This window comes from Lycorma delicatula, chromosome 1 (assembly GCF_047948215.1).
Source record: "Lycorma delicatula isolate Av1 chromosome 1, ASM4794821v1, whole genome shotgun sequence".
NCBI classification, from domain to species: domain Eukaryota; kingdom Metazoa; phylum Arthropoda; class Insecta; order Hemiptera; family Fulgoridae; genus Lycorma; species Lycorma delicatula.
The window spans coordinates 189,281,131-189,301,748 of NC_134455.1; positions in this window are offsets into that span (position 1 = coordinate 189,281,131).

Sequence of the window (20,618 nt, forward strand, 5' to 3'; positions counted from 1 at the left end):
GTTCACAACCTTTGTCGCTACCAGTCTTAAAATATTGCCGGCCTCCGAGGCGCGAGTGGTAGCGTCTCGGACTTTCATCCAATGGTCCCGGATTCGAATCCCGGCCAGGCATTTCATTTTCACCTGCTATAAAATTGTCATTTCATTCCATCTTCTGAAAAAATATCTAACGTTGGTCCCGGAAGCTAGAAAAAAGTCTTAAGATATTAGTTCTTAATTCTGGCTGGTTTACAGCTGCATATTTATATTGGATTCAGCAAATTGAATTTTTTAAATTATTGACAAGAACTTTTTTAAAATAGGTTTTTTTTATATATATTAAACGAATCGCTTTCAAATTGTTGTATTTAGAATTGTTGTGTTTTCAAAAAATTATTTTGAGACTCAATATATTTGACGAATATGAGAGTGGTGTCAATCTTATTTAAAAATGGTTTATATCAGCTGATTGTAATTTTATAGTTCTATAATTAATTGACTACAAATGTAACTCACATACCTAATTCAAGTGGTATCCGCACCTATTCAGAATCGCTATCAGAATTAAGAATAAAAAATATGACGAAATAGAAATCTTACTCAATCATACTGTCACCTTTTTAGAATTTCTGTTTGTTAAACTAGTTCTCATAGATTGTTTTATTCTCCTATAACTTTATGCAAAGGCTTTACTTTAAGGTTTTATGCAAACGATTAGTGCGTGTGATGCATACGAAGAAATTAAGAATCAGTTTGAATTGTAAAAATCAGACGAATGGATGCACAGATATAAGCAAATTTCTAATTTAACCGTGGTAGATCCAGAGTAAGCCTGATCATGAAACAGATAGCTCTCAATATAAAATACTGCGTTTACATTTTGAAAATCGAAACGATTGGTTGCGGAGGTATTGTAATAGCACCCCATTGCGCACCCGAAATACGTCCCCTAAGGTCAATCCAATGGTGCCAGTCCATAACTGGTAATGAAATCAGATAACTCCCGCTAGAGAGTTGAGAATTTTTTTCAAAGCGCTAGGGCTGTCCATTTTTGACATATTTAGGTTTTTATCAGGAAATCTGGATAGGGAATATTTTACGTTGCTATTACATACGTTTATGAACATAAAGTAAATATATTTGTTTTATTTATTACTAAACATGTACGCGCGTACACGCACAAGCATACCCAACGATTATATATTTTTTTAAAAATAAATATTTATTGTTTAATTTTTATTTAAAAAAATATATACGTAATTATAAAAAATTAACATCGAATACTTTAACTTAGAACGATATATCAAAAAATTGTGTTTACACTACCCTCAAATACATCTGCTACGATAGTTCTCCCGTGAAGTTCTACCAGCGAATTTCATCTGTTTGCTTTATCTACCCACAGAATTTTATTATAACAGTAATAATTTTATCTGATGTAACAAAATTACATGTTACAACAGTAGATGACAAATAAATTAAAATCTAGATATTTGTATTTTTAAGTTGTAGGATACAAATTAGTACAATGAGTTCTACCCATATTCGATGAGTTAGGTATACGAGAGAAACCCACCAGGTTGGTCTAGTGGTGAACGCGTCTTCCCAAATCAACTGATTTGGAAGTTGAGAGTTCCAGCGTTCAAGTCCTAGTATAGCCAGTTATTTTTACACGGATTTGAATGTTAGATCGTGGATACCGGTGTTCTCTGGCGGTTGAGTCTCAATTAACCACACATCTCAGGAATGGTCGAACTGAGAATGTACATGACTACACTTCATTTACACTCATACATATCATCCTCATTCATCCTCTAAATTATTATCTGAAAGTTAGTTACCCGAGGCTAATAGAAAAAAGAAAAAGGAATATGAGAGAGAGGGTGAGAGAGAGAGAGTTTGAGATAGAGAATATCTTCTATGAACTATTATTAGTAAACGCGTGTTGTTCTCTTACAATCAATATTTGTTATCTTCAGATATTTATATTTTTATTACTTCATGAAAAAATTGTTATATACATGAAGTAGCAGATCCCATTATTATTGACATGGTCTCTATACATTTATAAACCGATAAATAAATTTATAAACCGATAAATAAATTTTTTTTTTATTAAAAAAAAAAAAAATTTATTTACATTCATTCAAAGTCTTGTTTAAGCGATTAGGATTTTGACAGTAGTTATTATAAATCACAGGATAAAATGTCAAAACATCAGAAAGAAGTGACACGTGTGTTTCTTAGTGACTGTCACTAAATTACATGTGTATGGTATTAGTTATAATTATTGTCAGTAAAACAATACTGATGGTCTACCAGACACTGACAAGTACTGTTATCAGATAATTAGATATACTTATTCAGATAAGTAGTGATTCCAATACAAAACATGATTTGGTACTTCCAATAAGTGAAAGTAAATTATCACCATAGAGTAGAATCGTAAACTCTTTTCAGTAGGCTTAACACTTATCACGAAGCTAGAGCTAGATAACCCAAAACGCGTCCTGTAGCTTTTGGGAGTGGACAAACAAATAAAGATTCTGGACCTGGAAAAATTCTGCTATTACAAAACAGTTTACTCCTGCTTTATGAAAGCATAAAATCCTAAAGAATTATACTCATAAATGTATAAGGAGCACCTTATATTTATGTCGGGGATCAGACCCCGAGCCGGAGGTACCCTCATACAGCACACACTGACAAATCAACTTTGCATATCAAGGCTTTGACTACGGAAGCTAAGACCCCTATGACCATCACGTTGCAGCTAAGAGTGTAGCTGGCACACATCCACCGAGGAGCAACGGAAAAACCCAAATAGAGCCCGCCAGTCAGCGGTGGGCTGGGATTGAAGCCATACCGACAGTTTATGGATAAAACGCCGCGTGGTCAACCATTTACCTAGAAAGGGTAAATGCACTACCAGGATCCTCGACACCATGCCTACTCATGTTAGTGAGGTCCCCTCATAGCCCTTCATGAGTAGCCGCCGGGTCACTCATGTGAGACCCCAATATACATCATTACCACAAGCCGCATCCATTACCCAGACTTGTCTACAACACAAGCAAGAAATACACCCGCCGATGGTAAAGTCTCCCCGTACCACTTGGTATAGGGCAGCCACACCGACAGTTCTAAGCGTAATCGCGGCGTGGTCAAACGTTTACCCGCAGTTGCTCGAATTCTTCACTTTGGTAAAGTCAAAGTGAAGAAATCACATTGAGTAAACACCCAGCTGGAACCATTGGCATGCTTTGCTTTAACTAGACAGTTGGATTTTCTACTGCAGATGTGAGTATGAGTCGGCGTGACATTTCGAGTAGCCCTCAGCCGGATTTTCAAAGTCCAGCGGAAACATCTGGACACCATCGTAACTGCGGTACTCTTCGCATTCTAAATCCTACATACTTGCTATAAGGTTTCAGGTAACTCATACACCTATAAAGAAAAAACAACACTTTCAGACTTCCCGCTGGCGCCTCCGGGTTATTATGGCTTACCCCGATGAGAGGTCGCAGTTGACTGCCCGTGAACTGACGTTTCCGGAATAGAAACCGGTTTATTCTTCATTCAGTCCACTGGTCGTAGGTATCGTATTTCTTTAATTTTGGTGTTTTATATCAGAATGATTTAAATCCAGTGGTACTGTAAATCATGAATGGATGAAAATAAACGAAGAGAAAATTTGTTGTGCGTTATAAAAATTTTATTTTCTCTATATTTTATCTCTTTTATTTTCTTACCGAAAGGTTAGGGAAGTGCCTCTCTTAATTTTACATTTTAAAAAGTTTTTATTTTTCACATTTTCTGTATTTCTAAGCATGGTATCTTACGTCTCCTTCTAAAACATAAATATTATTTTAAATAATAGTCGATTTTACACTGTAACATTTTAATTATTTTTAATAATAATCATAATAACTCTGGCAACTTCTTGTGAGGGGTACAGTTTAATGTGATGTGATGTTCTCTCCGTTGAAGGACAAGGAAAAGTTATCGTGAATATGACTGTTGTCTCTCGTCACGCACCAACCCTTGGTTTTTAAGCAGATATGAATTATATAACCGATATTCAGTAAATTAGTATTTTCGACTTTTCTGTGTCACATTTATCAGTATATTAAAATATTATATTTATAGCATAATATATATTTATTATTATAAAGCAAAAAGCAACAAATTGATGTACTTCTTTCCTTCTGTACAATTTTCTTTCTAGAAAATAACAATAAAACTTTGTAGGTAGATTTATTGAACAGGTGAGGTTCAGATTATCAACATATATATATAATATATACATTGATTATTGTTACTTTTCGATCGAATTTTATACCTGTTTAACAATGTTCATCTTTTGTAGTGGTTAAAATGTTCTTTTTTGTTTTATTTTTGAGTTGAACTTAAGATTAATTTATAAAATATTTTCCTTCATGAAAATTCATCGTCTCCCCGAACATCAGTGAATAAAGCAACGGAACCACTTCCCTTGTTATTTTTCCCATTAAGGCTGAAATATCTGTGTGTGAGGCTTATACGGATAAATCATAATGTCCATGCCCATTCGAGTACTTCCATGTCTCTAGTATTGATATCAGCTCAGCTTTGCTCTGTACTCTCAGGAACTCCTGGACCGATTTGAATGATTATTACAATATTTATTGAGCTTTAAGATAGGTTTTAGGCGTAAATTTATCCAGTTAGTTTAATCACGTAACAACTTACCAATAAGTTTTAAGTCATGAAAGTGTTGAACTTACATAATAATCTTTTTTATCGTAATAATTTTGATGCTGATTAAATGACGCTTTGTAAGAGATGGTTAATGTAGTTCCCACTTATGAAGTTTAGAACAGATTGAATTTTATTTTGGGAATTTAATTTATTCAAACTATACTCTCAGTGTTAGCAATTTTATAGAATATTTTATAATTTTATATTTTTTCGAAAACAAACCAAAACGTAATTCCTCGAAACGAATAACATAAATCTAACTGTTTACACTTACTGCAAGCCATAGAATAAAATCAAACTCTTTAAACTTACTGGAAGCCATATTTTTTTAACTAGGAAAGTCTTTATATTTTAATCTTAAAGTCAGACTACTTTGAGGAAAGTTTAGACGTTTTTCCAGAAAAAGTCATTCTGACTTAACAGTTATTTTGTTTTACATAATTTTCATTTTAGCGATGTTTTGAGTTCCTGAGAGAATGCGATGAAACTTCATATTATCATATGAAGTATTTACTAGACTTTAAACATTGTATGAGGTTTTGTATGAAAACTTATAGAGGTTTTCTCTCTGTATTATTGTAATAAATAAAAAAAGAAGCAAAAACGTACATCTCAATTATACTTCTTTTTTTTTTCAGGATCATGCATGAAAAGTAAACCGATTTTTACAGAACGTGCAGAGTAAACTAAACCCTGATTTCTGTACTTTTCAATGACTTAAAATATTTACGATGGGTCCCCTGTTAAAGAACCTCCCATATTTTAGACGAAAAATATACTTTTTGCACTTATTAGCTCAGCATACATTAAAAAAAATAATGTTATAGGATAAAAATTAGTCGAATCTAAATTAATTTTTGACTAGGGATTTCAATCCCCTTAAAGAAACGTGCTTGTCGTTCGTTGTTAGAAGATGCATGACGCAGACATCTCAAGGGAGAAAGATTAAAGACAGTAATGTTCGATGGGAAATATTTTGAAATCTCGTACGATAGCTCTAGTTTGATGGAAACAATTTAAACGATTCAATTTATTCAGTGAGAAAGTTACTTTTTTTTAAATTCAAATATTCAATTATTTTAGCGAAAAAATTCAACATATAAAGATTAAATTTTCAACAATACAATTTTTTTTGTCTTCAGTCATTTGACTGGTTTGATGCAGCTCTCTAGGATTCCCTATCTAGTGATAGTCGTTTCATTTCGTATACCCCCTACATCCTACATCCCTAACAATTTATTTTACATACGTTTCCTGCCTACACAATTTTTTCCTTATACCTGTCCCTCCAATAAGCGACTATTCCGGAATGCCTTATGTGGCTTATAAGTCTGTCTCTTCTTTTAATTATATTTATCCAAATGCTTCTTTCTTCATCTATTTGCCGCAACACCTCTTCATTTGTCACTTCATCCACCCTCTGATTTTTAACATTCTCCTATAGCACCACATTTAAAAAGCTTCTAATCTTTTCTTCTCAGGTATTCCGATCGTCCAAGTTTCACTTCAGTATAAAGCTATACTCCAAACATGTACTTTCAAAAATCTTTTCCTAACGTTGAAATTAATTTTTGATGTAAACAAATTACAATATAAAATATAATTTTATTACTTGAGAAAATACAATTATCCCCTACATCCCTATAAAGAACTGAAATATAGAATAGAATAACAAATTAATACTACTTTTGATCATGAACTAATATGTATTACAGATAAATATATACACAGTTTAAACTGTACTTAACACAGTTGTAGTGTATTGTTATACAAAGCGTGTTACGAATAGTGTAGAGATTGCGGTTCTGGGACAACATTGAGCTCTGACTCCTGTGGTCAGTAATAGTATTGCTGTGTACATATTCCTGTGTAATAGTATTTTACACAGCAATAATATTGCTGTGTAAAATATTAGACTACGAATGACGCTTAATAATATACGTACGGCGAGGACGAGTAGTAAGCGTCCTCGCCGTAAAATTAGTACATTGACTGGAGGATTATAAAGTATATCTCACGAAGAGATATTATGAGAGTGCAAACGAGAAAACCATAGAAGATATGAATAAGAATGGTGAGGTTATCTATAGAGGAGAAAAATACTTGGGTAGGGCAAAGATAATGAAGCTAGTTGAGTTTACATAATGTAACTTGAATAATGCGTAAATAAACATTAATATATTTATTTTGTTTTTATATATTGTTTATTTTTATTTTCATTCCACCATTTATATTTTTAAATTTGACGCTAATAATTTTTGACTATCATATTTGAATGTGGCGCTACTTTCAAATTGGCGGTGTTAGTTTAGAATTGAAAACCATTTACATACGTTTGAGGAAATTCGGAGGTAATAAATCAAAATTAACCACCATTTTTATGTAGATTTTAAAAATTGGCTGTAATAGTTATAAAATGACTTCCATTTATGATTAACGCTTTCAAAGGTTTAAACAATTTAAAATTGAGCACCGTTTTATATACAGTTTTGAAGGTTGGCACGCAATTCCGACGAGAGAGGACGTGTTTTGTATGCTCTAGCTAGGTGGGTTTTTCATTATACTATTCTGTATTATTTTTTCTTATATGTTTTTGCGTTTATTAAGGGTTTTTTTTGTTAACGTTCTGTGTTAGTTTTAGTTTATTTTTAGGTATTTCGTTTTTTTTTTGGTTTTTATACGGTTTTGATTATATGGATAGCTCAGTTTACCTGGGTTTGTTGAATAGATGTTTGAGTGTTAGGTTACTCTTTTGGGATGTATTCTTTTTGGAATTTCCCCTAGTTTGTGTGTTTGGTGTTTAACAACTTGGTTTAGAATTTTAATTTAGTGTTTTTGTCGTTAGTTTTTAGGCTTTTCGGACTGTTATTCTACCTTGGCAACGGCAGCCATACTGGTATTCTGTGATTGGCTGCTGGTTGTTGTTTACATTTGTAGTTTGTTTACACTGTTTCTTATTTTTTTTTTTATATATGTGATGATTGATATTATATTTTTCCTTGTGTATTTGTTGATTTTACTTGATGTTATTACTTGTTTAGTTGTAATATTTTTATTATGTGTGTTTCTTAATACGTTACCATGAATAATTGGAACCGAAGCGCAGTTATTCCGAAGCCCGCTGTTTGTTTCTATCCTAATATCACGCATAAGGGAACGCAGCCGTCACAACCGGTTCCATCACCTTTTACACCTCCACCATCATCATGTCATCTACCTTTACCATTTCCGTCTTCATCTTTTTCACCACCTCCACCTCCTCTGCCGTCACCATTTCATTCACCACCACCACCATCATCGCTCTCACCCCTCTCGTTATCACCTTCGAGAATTGCATAACCTCAGAGGCTGCTGCTGGAATGCCCTCAACAACTAGGGCTGCAGCAGAATCAGTGCCATTACCTAAAGCTCGCAAACGCCCTACGGCCCGCGGCTGCTGAAAGACCTTTTACACAATCAGCACTGTCTACATAAGGCCGTTGAGTAGTTACACTGCTGGAATTAGATGTGGATGCTGGAAAACCTTTTTCGTCACCAGCATTATCAATGTAATTGGGTGCACTAATGGCATGTCTAGTGTGCGATTTTCTTTTCCTATCTTTCTTCCTTCTCGTTCCGATTGAGAAACCAGTTGAAGTATCATCTCCACTTTCAGCATCAGATTTGTCATTGCCATCTGTGCTTGAGACTCTATTTCCTTTCTTATCTCATTTAAGGCATCTTAATCTAACTCAATCAAGTGGCAGATCCTTTTTAGCTTCTCTGATAGTACGGTTGGGGGAGGATGTGGCGACATCTGAAAAAGCATTCAATCAATAAATGTTAGCTTACTATATTATTTACAATCCTTCATTAATAGTCATTCATTAAATCTCGATAATGGATGCATAATTCTTTGCAAAGCAAGATTCATCCGCTCCTTTCCAACTGACAAGATATCCAATAATACCATAGTTATTGGATGATTTTTATTATATTCAGGCTCAGCTGGCTGTAGATCCTCCATCACTTCTATCAACTGAGCTATCACTTCGCACTCAGTAGAATCGTCTGTGAGATCGATCAGAATCTGTACGTCATCATAGTTTACATCTTCTCAGCATTCAAATCCTAACCATCTTCTATAGTTACGCTCAAATGCGTCAATTAATTTATGACAACGTAGCTGCTCCTTCCATATCCACTCCGCATTCTCATAGCCAACAACTTCCCTCTTTACCAAGTAGTAGTACATTACACCGAGGAGTTGCTCTGTTGAGGATTCCTTCACATCGGTCTCATCATAGCCTTCAGCCATCTTGAAGCAATATCTAAATCAGTATATAGTTTAGAAATATTACAAACTCGCCAAAATAATTTTTAAGCTCCATATACGTCTCACACATTCGATCTTAATTAAAAAATGAATTTTAAGAAACTGTAAAATCATGAATTCTCGGTAGCAAGATGCAATTCTTTCAGAAGTAATGTAGTTGACTGTCGACCAAGCAGTTTTCAACCATATTTTTTGCTGTACATTGAATACTAATTCGCATAAGCGGCAGACTGAAGTCATATTATTACGAGTGTCTAGTGTGAATATTCAAAAACCATTAACGCGATGCAAATAATATTAACTTCCATCTCTTCATTCAGTGGAAGTTCAATAAAATATTAAAGTCGTACGTGAATAGATCTACGGAATATATCGAAAACTATATATCCTTCACCAAATTTGTTTCTTTTATAATATTCACATTTATAATTTATCAAAATGTTATAAAGACTGCAGCTATTTAATGAAAAAAGGTTGCTTCACATACAATTTAAACCACTTTAGGGCTCCATCCGGACTCGTATCTGTATGGTAGTCAGACATGAATCAAAATTTCAGTTTTTCTACAAGAAGAAGATGATTTAACAAATGCTTTTCCACCTCATCTAACTGAAAACAATTCTGAATATTTCTTAATACCAATAGAACGGAGTATCCTACTAAGGATAATGGCGAATTGTATGTTTTAAGCTGAACATGATATTGCGAAGGCATTTCTCCATCTTACACAAATTCATCTCAAAAATCAATAACCTGCAAAAACAATCAAGAATTAACGTACAGTAAAAGCAAATCTCACAAACTTACATAGACTAAAACATCTTCCTCGCTATTTTACACCAATTTGATACCCATTAATATTGCGCAGTGTTTTAAGGTGTTTTAGTTTATGTAAATATGTGTGTGTGTGTGTGTGTGTGGTTATGTCTAATTTAAGTGTGTATATTTGTGTTCTCGTGTTAGTTGGTAGATGATATGTTGTTCATAATCATATTAATGGCAATGCGCATGAACTGCAGTGCAGAAATCTTAGATGAGGTCTTTCTTCTACTCAAAACGGTTGTCACAGAGGTGTCCGTTTATATAATATGCGCAGGCCAACCCCGATATTAAAATTATGCGATAACTTCGGCGCGTTTCACACTACCCGAATGGTCAATAGAGAGGAAGCCATCCATGTATGATGTTGCAAAGGAGGAATCTATACGAATTTTTTTTCGTATACTTAAGTATATTTTCGCCCGCAACCCAATAAACTCTATGATTGGGACGCCATTACACTCATATTTGAATTTTTTCAGATCTTTTCTTTAACCAATGAGAAGCAGGAATGATTGTGAGAATAATCAGAGGTATCGAACCATAAATTAAGGGTGGGATCCTCTTTCATATTCTTATAGAAAATTGCGCGCCCTAACTTCGTAAGGGGTTATCAGTATCCATATATAGCAAATCAATATCATGACCATACTTACACTGTAGTGGAAATTACACATTAGAGTTTTTCTCAACTCTAATACTGCTAATATATGCTATAATATATTCAACTCTAAATAAATACATGGGCTTATCCAACATTACATTTGTTTTCAGCACCTGAAGCACACAGAAGTTTTGAATAAATTAACCTATCTTAAAAGGAGGGTTTCGCAATCAACTTTTTTAATCGTGCAGACCGTAGTGCTACTTCTATATTAGTACGTTTACGCACATTTTCCATACACTTGCCGGAAATGGCGTTATTCATTAACTTGAAGAAATCCTTTTCAAAGCTATTTTTAGACACTTGTATTAGCAGTATTCAAATGAATGTACCCCTTCATGCATGCCTTCTGAGAAAATTGAAGTACTCTATGAACCTTAGTGACCACCATTCGCTATCGCCAGCTTCAAGTTGATGTAGTGGGACACATATTTCTTAGGTAGAACAATGGTCCGGAGCTTAGAATGATTAGATCCTGGTGGTTTTTCATTTTTCAGGGAAAAATGGTAAATTATAATGTTCTTCATGAAGCCTTTCGGGATACTTTACATTCACTTCTAGGATTTAACCTCTATCATAATCTTCTGGCAACTTGAAAATCGTTTCGATCGCTGTCTTTAATTTTTTTCAGGAGTCCATGCGAAATTTTTATAAAAAGGTGTTTACTCATTGGCCAGCCATGAAAGTTATTTGCATCAACATACATCAGATAGTTTGACACCGAGTTAGAATCATAACCTTCCACGTATGGATTATTCGCTAAAGCATGTTTTTTCACACATGTTGTTATACCATCTCGTATATCCTTCTTAATAGACATGTATATATCATAATCGGTAATAAACTCGATTTTGATCTCAGTCTTTAGTAACATGGTATCGAATGTAAATTCTGTAACTGTGTAGTAATAAGCACAGCCTAGTCCATATTCCCTCATACACAGAATTCTGAAACTCTGAAACACATCAGCCAACAGAAACACGTTGCATTTGAGGTACAGGTTACAAGTTATTCGCACAGAGTTTTGATATTAAAGTGTCGCCACATTTTTTTGACTCTCATATTCATTATTAGTTTCATGCTATCCAGTCAGTTTGCTATAAAATTTCTTCTTAAACGGAAGAGCTGTTTCATCGAGCGTGTCCTATTTTTTAGTATTTCATAACGATATATCCCCTTAGTTGTTACCTATGGAAAATCTTCTTCAGCGAACAGTTTGCGAATATGGTATCTAAGTGCTCGACCATTTTTGGTTCGGCAGATATAATGTGAAACTTCTTCTGCAGATGCTTATTTTACCGTCATGCTTTGAGTGCTGCAATCTAATCAATCTCTCATAATTTGAAATGTAGCAATAATGCCATTTTTCTTCAGAGGAATGAAGAATGTCAAATTGTTCCTCTCTTTCCTCCTCACTATCGAGCAGAAGTTCTATTAACCCCTTTTTAGCCTACTCATACAGATTTATAAATATGCCGTTCGCTTTAGCAAAGGTTTGGATCTGATGGATGGTAATGGAAAAATCTATCATAATAATTAAAATTTATTAGCAAGTTCAAAGTAACGCTTGTTCACTAGTTTTATATGCACTCCTTCAACATATTTACGAATAATGGTCTATTTGAAGCAGAAATCATCATAATATTTTGGGTTTAACATGGCTTTTCATCTGAAATAGATTCTGGTAAGGGGATCAATGATGAAGATCTTAGCGGAACATAACAGTTAATTCTGACAAGAAAACCCTCTACGTTATATAGGGTCCAACCGCTACCTTTACCAACAAATGTTGCTTCCTCATTAGCAGCTTATTGATAGACTGATCTATCACGTTCACGTTTTTAAGATGTCATATTCATAGTTTTATAGGTAATATCGCGATTCTCGTAAGTACTTTCTTTGAAGTTTGTACACTCTAATAGCAGATTAAATTTGATGGGGCTAGACATTTAGTAGCATCTCTTAAAAGTCTGCGTAATCCAACACTTTGAACTTGTAAGAACGTTGGAATGTGAGTGGGTACAGTGTTTTTAAAATAATATATCAATAGATTGCAGGAATGCGTGTCCTACTTCCTCAAAATGATTTTCATAGTTGACTTATGAGAGTCTCACCCTTTTCGAATAGAAATCAGGATAAAACTATACTAACATATTCATATAAAATTACCTTTTAAAAATCTCCAAAATCCTTTCCACTACTTCTGAAATCGGCAGTTATCGATATTCGAGAAACGTGTTAATCTCCCCCAGCAGAATGACCTGTAGGGTTATCAAAAACCGACTGATAATGATAAGCTGAATTGAGGCAATAGTGGACCTGTTATGAGAAACATTTAGTTTCACAATCATTCTTCTGAAGGATTCATATTTTCATCACAATCTCGACAATAAATTCTCCGCGATGGAGGAATATAAAATTTGTTAGTAGCAAACTATAACACGTATTTTTCGCTGACCAATAAGCATAAAATAAATAGCAGAGAAAAGAGATCTTGAGAAAGGTGGATGGTTGAAAATGAGAAAGAACCCCTTAATATATTGATGAGAGGTGTTTAAGTTGAGATCATTGCGCGTTAATTAGCAGTCTGACGGACTGATTATTATAAGAAATAGAAGAGGAGCAAAAATTCGCCAAATCATAAAAGAGAAGTACGCAAGTTTAGGTCATTACACGTTAATTTTCTGAAACAGTTGATCTAACGGACTGATCGTTCAAAATAAACAAGAATCTTGAATGAAATGTTATATCGGATCTACATCCGTTATAAGAAAGAGAAGAGGAGCAAGAATGCAAAATAGGTGATTAGGCCTTCCATATGATGAATCACAATTCAACTGTTTCATCCTGATGGAAAAAGCATGACCACTTTACCTATGAACAGAAAACGTTAATAATAAATCAAAGTAAGCAATGAAATAACGTGACTACCTATTTTTTTGAAATAGATAACATTAAAGAGATAATACCTCTAACTCTAGTGGCGATAAACAGAAGTGGAAGAACCCCTAACACGAATGACTGCGAAGGCTTGAAAGAACAATCAATCAATCGATAGAATAAGGCAAGAAGATGCTTAATAGGAAATCGGAAGTATACAGTGACTGTATCCTTAGATTGACTGTTCATGAGAGAAATACCCAGAGTTAGACAATCACATTGGTTGCAACCATTTATTGACTTTTAATACCCAACGTAGGGTGGAGGCTAGGAACAACTTTGAGAAGGATTACTTTAAACTAATGAACAACGCTGTGTACGGGAAATCCTTTGAGAACGTATAAAATAGGATTATGAATTAATGAAAATTGAAAATATACCCAATGTAGAGTGGAAGAGCAAAATATGTTTGAGAAGGATTACTTGAAACTAAAAGAAGAAAATAGAACAAGTATTATGAACAAACTCTACCATTTTATAACAGCAATTTAAACTTCTTTACTGTGTTCTTATTTTCTCTTTTTTTAATATTGTCTCTTTTAGAAAGTTATTATTAAGGTAAGTAAAACACGTATTATGAAGGAAAGTTAAAAAACCTAGAAGGAGAGTGATTGAGTCGTAAGGACTTAATCACGAAGTCATTGAATTAGATTTCTATCTTCCAAAGGAATTGAGCAAATAAGATACCGTCTACGGTAGATCCCTTGAAAACTTATGCAGTAGGATTTTGATTTAATAATTGAATCCAAATAATTTCCGTCTTCAAAAAGGAATAAAGTAGATCAAAATCAGAAAATTGGACCAGAAAACGCTTTACAACAAAAAAGATCCGTAATGTGAAAAGGGACTAAAGGAGCTAAAGAGCCTAAAAAATGATTCCACCATACTGCGAATCATTTTTTAGGCTGACTATCTGGTTCACATTCACCTAAGGCATGTGAAACAGCCACTGCTATCGTTAGGTTGTTTTAAAACCGTAATGATACAACATAATCTTAAATTCGCGCAAACGGAAACGAGTGGACACCTACTTTTTGTAAAAGAAGAAAACAAGTTGAGGTTGAGACAATGGATATTGAGGAAGACTACACCGCTAGACATTACTTACAAGTGAAATATACCAGCTGAATTAGCTAACTGAACAAACATATAGATAAGAAAACTGGAACACAACAGTTTTCAAGCTGATAAACGTTAACGAGATCAAACTTACGAAGGGAAAAGATCCGAAATGTCGAAAATTCGCCATGCGGTAATCATTTAGTACAAGTGAAGCCGAAATATCTTTAATAAACTATCATTTTTTATATGCACTAATAGTGACTTCAAGAGAAAGAACCAGTTATAAAACTTTTAAAAGGTTTTGTACAAATAGTACAACTAGTCATCGACAAAGAGCATTATTTGTAGACTGCTAGATGGCCACTTGGTATGAAAAGTGTATTCCTTTATTCGTGCAACAAATTCTACAAAGTAATAATTTATCCACAATTTCATCTCTAGTATGAAAATCACCATTTTTCTCTTCAATATCCTTTTCATCAATCGCTAAATTGGTGGAGATGACTACAAGCCATTTAGAAAGTTTTCTATATATAAGACAACTTCTCACTGAGAATAAGCACGATTTGCAGACCGTTAAGTAGCCGGATGGTAAGAAAACTATATTCCTCGTATATCGCACAACAAAGTAATAAGTAATTTATCTACCGTCTCAAGTTGAAAGCCATCACCACTAAATTCTCTGACCATATCCTTCTCATTAACTCTTACGTTTGTACTTTTTTCCAACCTTTCCTTTGTCAATCTGTACGTTTGCAACAGTCTAAATCAATCATTACCTGTGTATAAAGTCAGAAATTACCAAAATATCGAGTGTTTTCAATCCAGGAGTCATCATCATCTACCTAGTTATACATACCTCGACCACAGGAAAAACATGTAACTTTATCACATGTAACAATGTAGAAAATCCTGCCTCATTAAAATTTTCAGGTCTATTCACTATATTGGTGGGCCATTCTATAAAGCTACGCACACGATCAGTCTCTGATATATATTCGGGGATTTTTGAAGTAGTTATGTTTGTATAACACATTCATCATCTTCTTTACTTGAGCGAAGTGAAATTTCCATTCTGAAATAGACCGTCACATGCAGTCTGTTAGCAATATTTTCACAGGCTAGCTACAGGCTTTTTCTAAAGAGTGAAAAAGCGTGCACGCTAGCGTACTCGTTTTTCCACGCTTTTGGAAAACCGCACGTGCTAGCGTACACGCTTTTCAGGCTTTTAGAAAAGCGAACACGTTTTTTCACACTCTTTCACGCTCTATTATCTCATACCTATACTACAGACTTAAGCATATAAAAGAAAAACATACCTATTATGGAATCTGATTGAGCCGAGAAACTACAGCACACATTCAGAGAAAAATGATCAGATTCATTCAAATCACTGTAATCGTCCTCTGCTCTAACAGGGAAGCAAATTTAGCCGCTCTGAAGCGTACTGCTACTCGTGAGAATATGATAAGAGACCATCATTGATCATTTCTTCGTAACCATTCCCACATCGATAAATGAGGCAGAAAGCCATGCCAACATTGGACTAATTGCCCATTTCGTTGGCGGCAAGGCGCAAAACAATAATGTGGTCAAGAGAATAGTCCCTGCCACACGTTTTTGAATGTGCAGGCATGGAGAATCTAAAACTACATATAACATAAAAGAGATTACCCCAAAAACTACAAAAAAGTATATGTTGAGAGGTAAAGAGGAAAGTCTGACAATAGAGAGATTTGTGGCTGAGGTTATTCGAGCAAAGTAAGTAGATTACAAGAAGTTGGAGGAGTCCTCCTCATTATTTGTCAAATTCTTTAAGATATGCAACCATGAAGAAAGCTCTCACCATATTTGGACGGATAGGTCATTTGCAAAATATTATGCAGTGTTCTCTCATAGTGCTTTTCGTAGAGATGAGTTGGTGGTAATTTAAAGTTATAATTTCATTGGATTGAGGAAGAATAGATTAGGTCTGGGGGGGGTAAGGAAGAACTAGTTGAAAAGCTAGCTCCTACATCCTGCTTCACCTCTTTTAAAATAGGTAAAACTACACCCACCGATCACTTGGGCTGATGTGGTGAAGTATCTACCAGTCACATTCCTACAGTGTCCAGGAGTTTTTCACGCTTTCAAATGATTTGATCGGCGAGAAAACATTTACCTTAACCTTCTCCCATCACAATGATCCGCGCTTGATTAGCGCTCCGCGAAAATATGTTGGTATCTGATTGCCTCCCTTTATAGTCTTATGCTACCCTCTTGTGAAAAAAATTTCAAACAATTACAGTATATTTAAGAGATTTAACAGATACTGACAAAAAACGTTACGACTGGATATTATTTATGCCTGTAACAACAAAAAATTGTAATAGTACAAAAATTACGATAATTTAATTGCAGAATTGTTTTGCGCATTTCTACCGCGTTTTGTATTAGCGAATTTTTTTTGCTTTTATGAAACATAGTTTGCTGATTTTATAAATAATACTTTCAAGCAAATCGGTTGAAAATTGGGCAAAATATGATGAAAACCCCGTCATAAATCACAGATTAAGAACATATGTTATATAAGTGAAAGTAGATTCAGAAAATTACGTTTTATAAAAATCTCCACCACTCAAAAGGCTATTCAGATTGACAAAAACAATTTTTACTGTACACTGTTATTCAATACGAATCGTTATGTGTTACATGTTTACCGATATCATTTGTCAGAAAAGATATTTATAGACCTCAAGTAAAAGTGACATATTTATGACCACAAATTCCTTTTTTTGTGTGTGCCGTATATCATAATTTATTATGGGTTTCGATACATCGATATGTTGCTACTAAGATAAGCTATTTTTGTAAATAATAAATAAATCCATAATCGTCATAGCAAATATAATACACAAGTCACACACACATATACACACACAAGCACATTTCTGAGAAAAAAATTGTCATATTCTTTCTAGTATAATAAATAAAACATTTTACATCGTATAAACGTCCTTCAAATAGTGTAATAAAACTGATTCCTTAGTGAATATAAAACAGAATAACTGACTTAGATGCCGTATAAAATGATTTTGTAACAGCGTTTTAAAACTGACGCCGTACACAACCAGTTCCAAGGCTAAATGATCTGAAAAGGTTAATTTGCTCCTTTACGGAAGGATTTCTGATCACATTGATTCGGGAATCATCTGACCCTCTCGGAATATTTTTATCAATCGGTTTCCGATACAGATGTCGTTAACTGATGTCATCTATGAACATATGGCACGTTTGGTTTTTGTCAAGTCTACAAATGTAAACTAATAAGCGCTTCGTTAACACCGCTAGGTATCCGCACAAATACAAAAACTAAATAGAGTGCTTAGTTATCATCACTAAATATCCACATCCAAAAAATTCACTCATCTTTTCAGCAAATAGTTCTACTAGTAGTAGTTCCTCACTCTTGATACTGCTACAATTAATGTTTCCAATGAAAACTGATCCCTTTATATACCAATTTATTGCTCCCACCATCACTTCTCCATCCTAACCTACACCATTGACCTTTGAGTTTGACTATGCCCTTTGACCGTTGATCCCTTGGATGCTGGCACCATAACACTGATCTTCGAACCTGACTTCTGTCTTTGACCCCACAGAGGTCAAAGGTCAAGGTTGTCCATGAACCACCATTTCTATACTACTACTACTGTTACGCATTTGATGTTTGGAATACATTGTCTTTGCTCGATAAGGGAAACAGTTATTTAATATCGTTAATAAATATAAAACTAAGCTTAAATCACATTTTTATAAAGAAAAGTTTTAGAACTATTTTCGTAATCCGGGATTGATAGTAACTTACGTTTTAATTAAAAATCTGTAATTTATTTTTATTAATTCAACTAAATATTTTATATTACTTTAATTACGTTCTACTCCTTCACAGAAAGTACACTATCCAACCTATCATATAAAACGTGTATGAGGCAATTTAGAAGCGAAAAATTTCTACGGCTGTAGAGGATGAATAATGACCATTTAAAAAATAATATTCTTAATAGCTACCTGAGTAACATTAATAACATTACTTAAGAGACTGTTCAATTATGTACTTATACTAGTGCAACTGCATCATGAACGAATCAACAGAAATTTTGTATTTATTTTAGGACAAAATGTTCTCTAACGAACGATTTTGATTAAAATAATACATCTGAAATGTTTGAACACTGAATCAGAATGTGAAGACATAAAATATTAATATATTTTTCATAATAGAAGTTAAGTAAACTGAACCGTCTTATTAATTAATTGTATTTTTTATTATAGTGTGTTTGCACAGCTTATTTAAATATTTGTTTGACATTAAAATAATTATAAGTGTTTCGATGAATCTACACATCAAATTCAATACTACTTTAGGTTATAAATATTTTAATTTAATAAAAGTTTCTTGTAATCTATTTTATAAATGATAAAAATAGGCAGTTATTTTAAAAAATAGTGTCTGAAGATAAAAATAATAATTTATTAAAAGTATGACGCAATTTATAATTGCTTAATTATGTACTTCTTATGAATAAAAAATATCTAATCGTTGCTTGTGATTTAACACTTAAATCTAATAAGTGTTACTAATTTTAGTAATATACTATTAAGCATTTTGAATTACTCATGCTTAACATAAATATAATTTCATGTATTCAAAAAGACATAGTTTTCTCAGCCATAGATTTCGATGTTCCTGTGCGGTAATATTTTATTAGGCTTTTATAAAGAGATTCTATGCTCCACGTGAATATGATAGATGAACAAAAACTTTGCGAGTTAGAGTTTACGTCATAATAGTCATGTTTTAACTATGATAATACATAGTCAATATTTACTGAGTAAATATTTGCAGTTAACATAGTCGCATAGCGTAATCTCATGAACAGTATTTATAAATTATTAGTATATATGTATATATATATATATATATATATATATATATATATATATAATAGTAAAATTAAAATAGTTTACTTCATCCGATCTATCTTAATTAAACATTTAAACTACATACTATTTTATTTTTTAAAGATTTAAATCTGCCACACAAACACACATTCACACGGCGCGCGGGAAAACGTTTCTAATATAACTTGAAATAGTGACAGCCTCTTTGATAAACTGAATAAATTAGCTTGGCTTTTTAAATGGTTGTTTTAATACCAACAATCGTTTTCTCTTTCGCTTCAGTGTCAACAGTGCAAAAGTGGAGCACTCTGTACTGTAATTTTTTTGAAGTAAGCTTTTAATGAATACTTTTGAGAATGAGCGTCTCATTGGCGAAGCGAAATCGCATTCACTCCTTAAATAACATTTAATAATAACTTGCTTTACAGGTTATGTGTGTTAAGTTAGTGACATCAACGTAATTCTTCAATTCACTGGTATTTCAAAATTAGTCAATACTTTCATTCATTTTATTCTTAACATCCACACAGGTAAGGCAAAACGGAAATACACTTTTTTGTAGGAAAATATTTCATTCGAGATAGATCAACAGGTAGAAGTATGAATTTTATTTTCAATAATATTATACAGTAACAGCTTCAATAACAATCACCACGCATCGACACAGATTCTATCAATTGTTACAGGACCTAAAAAAGTAAAAACAGTAAGGAAGTTTTGCTTCCAAAATTATCGGTGATTTTGTTCCCTAACATTCGAATTTGACGGAAATTACTACTCCGGAGGCCACAGTCCCCAGAAGATTATTTTGGCTCGTAGAAGCAAACGTTAGTAAGCAAAAAATTAATTTTGGGATTGGTTTTAGAAGATTAGCCTTAAAAAACCGTTTATCAATAAAAAACCTGTAATAAAACACAAGAACCAGAGAAAAACTTATATCACAAAATATTTACTTTGGTATAAGAAAAAATTACACACTAATGATCACAGTTATTAGGAGCTCAGCCTCTGCAACTCTTTTACGTAAAAATAAATATGTCTTCGAATCACAGTAAAGATAGAAATTCAAATCTGTAACTTCTCATTTTCCAAAAAAAATTTAGTAGACACTAATTCAAACAATAAAGTGTCCTCACAATAATACAATCTACA